The sequence below is a fragment of the Lipotes vexillifer genome, unplaced genomic scaffold (assembly GCF_000442215.2).
Source record: "Lipotes vexillifer unplaced genomic scaffold, Lipotes_vexillifer_v1.1 scaffold66, whole genome shotgun sequence".
Classification (NCBI taxonomy): Eukaryota; Metazoa; Chordata; class Mammalia; order Artiodactyla; family Lipotidae; genus Lipotes; species Lipotes vexillifer.
Window position 1 is genome coordinate 71,781 of NW_006788130.1, and position 8,573 is coordinate 80,353.

At 45.4% G+C, this 8,573-nt stretch overlaps 1 pseudogene; it reads right to left on the minus strand.

The window, feature by feature from the left end:
* Positions 1–2,066: 2,066 nt before the first annotated feature.
* LOC103085624 (sesquipedalian-1 pseudogene) lies at positions 2,067–2,727 on the minus strand (annotated as a pseudogene).
* Between the last annotated feature and the right edge of the window lie 5,846 nt (positions 2,728–8,573).

An 8,573-nucleotide genomic window follows, 5' to 3' on the forward strand; every position in this document is an offset into this window, starting at 1 on the left:
TTTTTTTTTTTTTTTTTTTTTTTACTTGATAAACCTTTATTTTATTTTCGCCTTTATATCCCTCTCCCAGGCTGCCTGATATCTCTCCCCCGCCCAACTCCAGAGGCAGCCTGACCACAGTGCTTTGGCGGTGGGGCGGGGGCGGGGGGGAGATTGTACCTTTAGTGCTTGTAAACCTACGCCAGGACTGGGGCCAACATCTCACCACACCAGCTAGGTCTGGCCAGGACATGGGCACTGGGCAGTTCCTAACACCCCCTGAGACCCAAAGCCTGTGGACCAGAGCTGCCATCCCCATCCCCACCACTGAGGACTTGGGGAAGAGGGGCATGGAAAGCGTACCAAGACCCCTAGAGGCACCTGCAGGAGAGCAGGGCTTGCCAGGGAGAAGGCAAAGAACCAGGTGAGATTCTTGAGGTTCCTGTGTCTCCAGCCAAGGCTCCTTGCCCTCTCTCTGGGGGCAGTGCCAACTATCCCCCCCTCCCTCACTGGCCAAACCCAGAACCAGGTACCCTATCCCTTCCCACCAGCCAACAAGGGACAAAAGCAGTGAAAACACCAAGCTTTGCTGCTAGGGAAAAAAACACCCTAAGTATTTAAATTAAAACTGAAGCCCCAGTCAACTGGGCCAGCAGTGAGCTGGTGATTGCAGACACACAGACAGCCCCCCATTCTTCCCCAAGCCCCAAGGACTCCAAAGGCAGCAGGAAGGGGCTAAGGACCGAGTCTGTCTGTCACCAAGAGGGAGCCTCTGGGGAAATAAAGATTAGGGCAGAGGTGTCCTCAGGGGGTCCCAATCTGGGGGCACTGAGGACTGTAAACATGACCCAGCTTGAGGGCCGGGGTGTCCCAGCCCCCCGAGATTCTCCCTGGATGAAGAACGGCCACTGTAGTGAGTGAAAAACAGAAGTTGGTCTTGAAGCAAAGCGAGACCTGGTCTCCCTCTTGGAATATTGTGGGCGAGAAGGGGGCTGAGTCTGCAAGCTCAGAGAGGGGCTGCGATGGAGGGAGAGGGTTCTGGAAGCCAAATTATGGCTTTGCAGCTGCTGCTTTGCCCCTATCAGATTGGCACCCGGGCCCTTTCTAGGCCGTGAGTCAGGTCATGGCCCCTCCTCCCTAGGGGAACCTGCTGGAAAGTCAGCTCAGGCCACAGCTGCCCAGCCCAGGACTGGACAAGGTCAGGCAAGCTCCCGAGAGGCCCCGCCTCAGGCTGGCTTCGGGAAAAGGCAGAGGATGTGGCTAAGCGGTGCTGGGAGAGCGTGAGGGCTGCCACAGGAGCACAGACGTGGCCCGAGGCCAGAGGGCCGCTACGGTCCCTGGAGCACCACCTCAAGGCCTGGCTGAGGCCCCGGGGAAAGTGCTGCCTCGGCCTCACTCTGGGCCGGGAGCCCCGGGGACCAGGCCATCTCACAGTGCTGGGCACACATGAAAGCCCACGCTTATGGAGGCAGGCAGCCAGCAGCCAGGCAGCTCCTCCGGCGGGCCTTGGAGCCACAGGGTCAGGCCAGGTGTGGTGTAGCCCGGCCCAGCCTCCTGTCCGCGTGAGGCCCAGTGTGGAGCCTCTGGACCAGCGCTGACTGGGCATGTGCCTTCCAGGCCACAGATCCTCACAGGTCCCAGCAGCCCCAGTGGACGCCTATTGCCAGCAACAAACCTCGGCCAGGTGATTCGGGACAGGCGACCGAGGCACCTGCAGGGCTGGGCTGGGGGCTACAGTTCCCACAAAACCAGCCCTCCGGCTGCTTGAGGATCACCCAGGGCCTGGATTCTCCTGAGGATCAGGCACGATGGCCTCCTCAAGGCTGGACTTTCTCTGAATGACAGAGGTCCCAAAGCACCCCTCAGAACCCAGCATCTTCTCCGAGCATGAGTCCCCGAGAGCAGACCAGGCAGGGACCTCAGGGCTTACGCCGACTGCGACCGCCCTCAGGACCAGGTCCCCGTGTCTCAGGGCTGGGCCTGTCAGAGCAGGGCCTGAGGCTGGAGTGGCACCAGAGCCAGGACCAGTGCTGGCCCCAAGGCTGGCCTTGACCGCTTCCCCTTGGTTCCGGCCCTCAGCCCTTTCCTCAGGGCTGGGCCTGGCTGCGGAGCCACTGGCCCCTCAGCGCCCCGACCTCCTGCCCGTACCACTCGTGCAGCTGGGCGAAAGAGGCCGAGTCGAGAGGCCGGCTGGGCGCCGAGGCCCGCCGGCAGGGCGGTAGTGGCGGGGGGTCAGGGCCGGGCCGGGGGCTGGGGGCGGCGGGTCTCCGTGCTCCACAAGGCACAGCCTTCCTCCTTGGGCGGGAGCGTGTGGGGTCGGCGGGGCGGGAGTGGGCCCCCTGCGCGCACGGCCGCCAACCGGTGTCCCAGCTCGCGCACCACCAGCCGCAGGTAGTAGAAGCTGGCCCGCGACAGCGCCTTCACCCAGACCTCCATGGCGGCCTGGTTCTCGGCAGCCAGCATGTAGGTGTGGGCCCGGGCCCCAGCGAAGCGCACGGCGAAGGCGAACTCCTCTGCCGCCTCCACCAGCTCCACTGTGCAGCCCTCCAGGATGATGACTCCCACGGGCTCACGGCTGGCCGCGTCCCCGAAGCAGAAGAGCATGGTGCCGCGCGGCACAGACCAGCGGCGGTGGTGGGCCGCATGCCGGCCGCCCTTCTTGTACTGGAAGCCCGCGTTGTCGGCCGGGGCGTCGCAGGTGGCGTGGAAGGCCAGGCTGCGCTGGTTCAACTTCATGGCGGCGGGGCCTGGGGGTTTGGGACCTCTCAGGCCACTGCTCACTTCCCCGCCCTCTGCTCAGTTCTGGGGGGCCGGGGGGCGGGGCCGGCCCGGCCACGGCCCAGGACCCGCTCGGTGGCGGCGGCAGCGGTGCTTTGTCTCCAGGGCAGCCGAGTCAGCGCAACAGCGGGAGAGCGCGGATCCGTCGGAAGGAGGCGGGGGTAGCCGGCTGTTTTTCTAATTCTTCACTGTTGTTCTGTAGTATTCTGTTATCTTAATATAGTATGGTGTATCTGTTCTATAATTGATAGATCTTTGGGTCATTTGCAGTTTGGGCTCCTAGAAATAGTGTTCTTAAATATGCCTTGTGGTGAACATAACTACATATTCTATCAAATGAAATTGCTAGTGCGAGGGCAGAATCAGAATTGTCATGCATATAGCAGCGATACCTAAGGCCCATGTGTCTTATAAGGCTTATTTCTTAAAAAATAACACTTGGAAAGGATACTTTTATGATAACAAGATAGTAATTGCTTTCCTGAGTTCTATGAGAGAAGGGGGAGTTTCCTGTATCTTAAGATTTCTTTCAGTAATTAGTAGGGCTTACAGTTTTCAAAGCCAAAAGTTGAAATTTCATTCATGACCACTCAGGGTAAAAAGCTGATCTAAGAACTCAATATTTACAATACGAAATGAAAAGGGACAAAATGGGATGACTAACAATTGGATTCGTGGTGTAGAAAATTATTAATTAGAAACCATACCTAAATCGTAATGTAAAATGGTCAATGTTAACTGGACACCATTGCTTTGGTATGAATAAGAAAAAATCATGAAGAAAGTGTTACCTTATTAGGTTAATTTGATAGTTACATTCAGGATAAATTAAAGGGGAGAGATAGAAGCAATTAGAAAGCTTCTAAACCATTTAAAATTAATGGTTACTCAGACCAGAAGTGAAGAATGGGTATAGAAAGTGTGCGTGTGTGTCTTTATGTGTGTATTGTGGGCAACTAGAGCTACACATACAATAGACAGTGTGAGGGAAGAATTGACAAGACATGACAACTGATTGTACACTGTAATGAAGAATGCAACAGAAATTACATTTGATCCTAGGTAATGGCAAAGCACATAAATTGGACGTTCAGGAAAAGTGTTCCATTTCACAGGAAGAGTGAATTGGTTTCAGACACACTGAATTTTGTCTGATCCTGACATCTCAAAATGAAATTGATTAACAACCAAAAGAGAAGCATGGCCTTGACATGCAGATGTCAATAGGAGATGGCAATAGGAAGAAATAAAAGAATAAATGGGGACTCTCAAGACACCTCTTTAATTTTAAATAAAATTTAAAATGATTGAAAAATAATTTCACAGATGTTCAAAGAATGTTCTTCCCTTGAGACTGATTTGTAGACTCACTGGTTTAATCACATTACATGTTGAGCTAGTTAATATATAAACAGTATTTGAGAAAGATTTCAAAGCTCTCCTGCTTAAACTTCTAGCAAATAACTGCCAGAACGCAATTAGAGCCCGCACACTTCAACTCTGAAGTCTGAAGCCAGATATGTATAAATGTGTTTAGTTTAAATTAGCTATAGGATGTGAGGATTGGGCGGATGATTGAATTTTTTCTAAACTAGCTTAATGTTACATCCATTTTTCTGTATCCTGCGCTTATCCTACACGTTTTACATAAATGTGTATAAAGTGAAACACTTATTTTTATAGTTTTAACCTTTTATTCTCCTAAATTGTATAGCATAGTTCACATAGTTATCTTTCTATAGGCTCTAATAATACTATTTAGAATTAAAATCTCATTTCCATATGAATTATTATTATTTGTAGGTTACACATTGATTTATGCAAACAGTTTAGTAAATTTACATGAAGAATAGAGAGGAAAATAATGGACCTAGTTTGTTGATCTTCACAGCTTTGAGAAGGTTATTTGATCCAAGTGGCTCAAATTGTTCATAGGTATTAAGAATTTTTGAGAGGTTTTGAATGAAATATTATGATGGTAAAAGGGAACTTCAAAATATCTTAATAGAGAAGTATGTTGAGGAAACAATCTTTGAATATTGGAAATATATATAAATACATACTCTAAGTCTCATTCTCTTTGAATGAAAAATAATAACATATTATTAAATAAATAGCTTATATTTATTGCGGGCTTACTATTTGTAAGACCTTGGCATTGTTGTCATGTCACTTAAAAAAAATTCTTTGAATCCTTCCAACAAGAATATTAAATATACTATAATTATGCCCTTTTACAGTTGAAAAAATAAATCATACCCAACAAGGTCAACTGGAGGCAGTTCTTATCTAAGGACTTAAGTCTCCCAGACTCTGAGGCTACAGTCTCAACCTCCAGTTGCCACTGCCAACCAAGCTGGCATGTATTTACTGAACAGGTCGATTTGCCAGATTTAATAAATAAAAGTACAGGACATCCAGTGAAACTTGAACTTGAGATAAACAATGAATAATGCAATCACTATAGCAGAGGTGTGTCACATGTAATATTTAGCACATGCTTATACCCTCCCCCCATAAGCTGTTTACCTGAAATACAATTTAACTGGGCTGCTTGCATTTTTTCTGACAACCCTACAAACAGGCTGTCTTGTTTTTTAGAGAAGGCCTGGAGATCTGATCAGGAACTTAAAAGAGTTCAGAGAAACTAAAAGAGTGCAAAAGAGTTGCACTTAAAAGAGTTCAGAGAAACTAAAGTCTGTGGGAGATCAGAGATCATTTCTCAGCAAGCAGAATTTCAAGTGACCATTTATTGTGTGTCATAAATAAGAAAATACTACACAAAAGAATTACTGGAAGAGGACATGTTTTTATTCTACTAGACAATGTGCTGTTTCTACCACAGGCCAGCACTTGGGGAGAACAGTAGTGGCCTACTATATACCTATGTGTTTAGTCTGTGGGAATCTTCTGGTTGCCTGTGTTGAGTAGTTCTGTTCTGTTTAGTGCTAACTTTTTAACCTCAGGGTGCTAGTCTTTTACTTTAAAAGATTTAGTGTTATGTATTAAAGATCTGAGAGTCAAGTTAAATTATATAGCTATTTAATTAATTTCTCAATGCCATAATTTTCATAATTTTAATGCTTCCAAATAATTTTCATAGTTTTCTCCATTTAGTGAATAAATGAATGCTATCAGTTTTCTCCCTAAAAGATTATGCTCTTACATATGTCTAAGAGCTGTGGAGGGAGGATACTGGTTAATACACTAAATTGCTTTCTCCTTTGCTTTGTCTCTCTTGAGACTTTTTAATCTACTTTGATATACCTACACACCAACTTCATACTCTACCAATTAACCATTCATTACCTAATTATCTCCTCCAGCTGAGCACTCTACTTCTTTAGAATAATTTCCCCCTCATTATGATTCTTGTAACAGTATTATTTGCACTCTTTAGAAAGTTATTTCTAGTAATTTGAATTGCATTCAAATAATTCAGCTGATTTATAGAAGGCATTTTTCAATTTTCCTTAGGTTTTTGCTATTTAAAGAGTTACACTGTAATTCTTAAGGCCACTTCAGAATTATCAGTCTCTCTTAGAATTTTACAAAATGTACTAAGCCCTCTTTTCAATGTAGTATTATTAAAAAATTCCAGGATACTAAACATATGGTAGACAATTTCATTATTTTTCACAAATGATACTCAGGATAAGTAATATTATTTTGTGATTCTGAGTATTTAGAAAAATGAAACAAATATATTCCCATTGTAGTTTTTTAAAAGCCAGCCCTTCCATTATAAAGAATGATAAGAGAGGACAGCTGTTTTCAGGTAATGGGTAACAGGCAGTACATAGCTGTGAGTCTTACATAAAGGGAAATTCAATTTAGCCCCATAAATTCCCAGCTTCATGCCCGCGGACAATTTCCCAATGAACCACAGCTTGGAGCTGGGGTCCCAACAAAGTACACAATCCCACAAAGCTGAGTAGAAAGTGATTAGAATGAAGTGGCTGGAACCAGTTGGGCAAAGCATCAGGAAGGGCAGTTCTGTGCAGAAGGAATGCCATTGGTCAGGGTGAGACACCTGGGATACATGTGTCCCAGTACAAGGGCTGGGATATATGTGCACATAATGGGACCACTCAAGTCTAATGGGATACCAACCTCTACAGGGTTGAGTAGCAATGGAGCAGTGCTGGTCACGGGGAAAGGCACAAAAAACAGTGTCTGGTGACATCTGGCCTTGCCATTGGAGAGATCTTAACATGTAAGCTGAGATGCCAGAAAGGCCTCAAAATAATGAGATCCTGACAAAGCTGGAATCCAAGTCTGAAAAAAATCCTTAGGGAAGACAGGACATGGAATTTGAGTATTGCCAACCTATTGGGGCTGGGAAACACCTTGGGCCTCCCTTGAGTCTACATCAACAAAGTGTAAAACAAGTCTAAATAAATTCAAGGGGACCCAGAAGTAATTAAACTGCCAGCTAAAATTAAAATTTTCATAAAGAGAATTCTGCATTTTTACAAGATAGTATCCAAAATGTCCAGAATTTAATACAAAACAAAACAAAAGCTACCGTCAATAAAAGTGCCGAGATGATTTGGTGAGGTAAGGATAGTCTTTTTCACAAATAATGCTGGGACAACTGGATAACTACACATGAAAGAACAAAGTTAGACTCCTACCTCACACCAAATACAAAAATTAATTCAAAATGGATCAAAGACCTAAATGTACATTAAAAATATATAATACTTGAGGGAAAACATAGGTGTAAACATTCACAACCTTACAGTAGACAATGGTTTCTTAGATATGACACCAAAAGCACAAGTATCACAAGAAAAAAAACAGATATACTGGACTTAATCAAAATTAAACATTTCTATGCCTCAAAACATCCCATGAAGAAAGTGAAAAGACAATCCACTGAATGGAAGAAAATATTAAAAATCATATTTCTGATGAGAAACATATCCAGAATATACAAAGAACTCTTGCAACTTAATGAAAAGGCAAAACACTAATTTAAAACATAAGCAAAGGTTCTGAATAGATATTTTCCAAAAGGAAAAAAAAACATACAAATGGCCAATAAGCACATGAAAAGATGCTCAACATCCATTAGCCATCAGGGAAACACAAACCAAAACTGTAGTGAGACACAACTTCACACCCACTATAATGGCTATGATCAAAAAGATAGCAAACGACGATATGGAGAAATTAAAACTCTTATACATTGCTGGTGGGAATGCAGAATAATGCAGTCTCTCTGAAAAACAGCTTGGCAATTCCTCAAACAACAACAACAAAAAACCAAAACCAAAAAAAACCCCAATCCCCCCCCCCCCAAAAAAAGCAGTTACCATACAATCTAGCAATTCCACTCCTAGGTGTCTACTGGAGAGAATTAAGAACATGTTCACAGGAACTTACACGTGGAGGTTCAAGAAAACATTATTCATAACAGTCATGAAGTGGAAACAATCCAAATATCCATAAACTCATGAATAAAGAAAATGTGCAACGGCATATTCATTGTTCTCATGGCATATTAAGGGAGACTGGGGCAGTGCGCCTGCGTGATTAGCGCCTCTGGACTCGCGAGAGCGATCACCCGGGATCTCAGGTGACGGGAGGACGCGGTTGGTTGGCTGACTCGGTTGTGCGGAAGGAAAAGTCCGGAACCCGAGGGACTATGTCGAACCCCGATGACGTTCCTTGACCTAAGAAGGTCAGACAAAGGAGGTGTGACGGTGGGATGATGGAAAGAAACGGGGTCGCAGCTACAGGAAAAAGAAGTTAGATCTTTGATGGAGCTCGTGCAGGTGGTGGTTGACTTTTTTTTTTTTTTTTTGGGT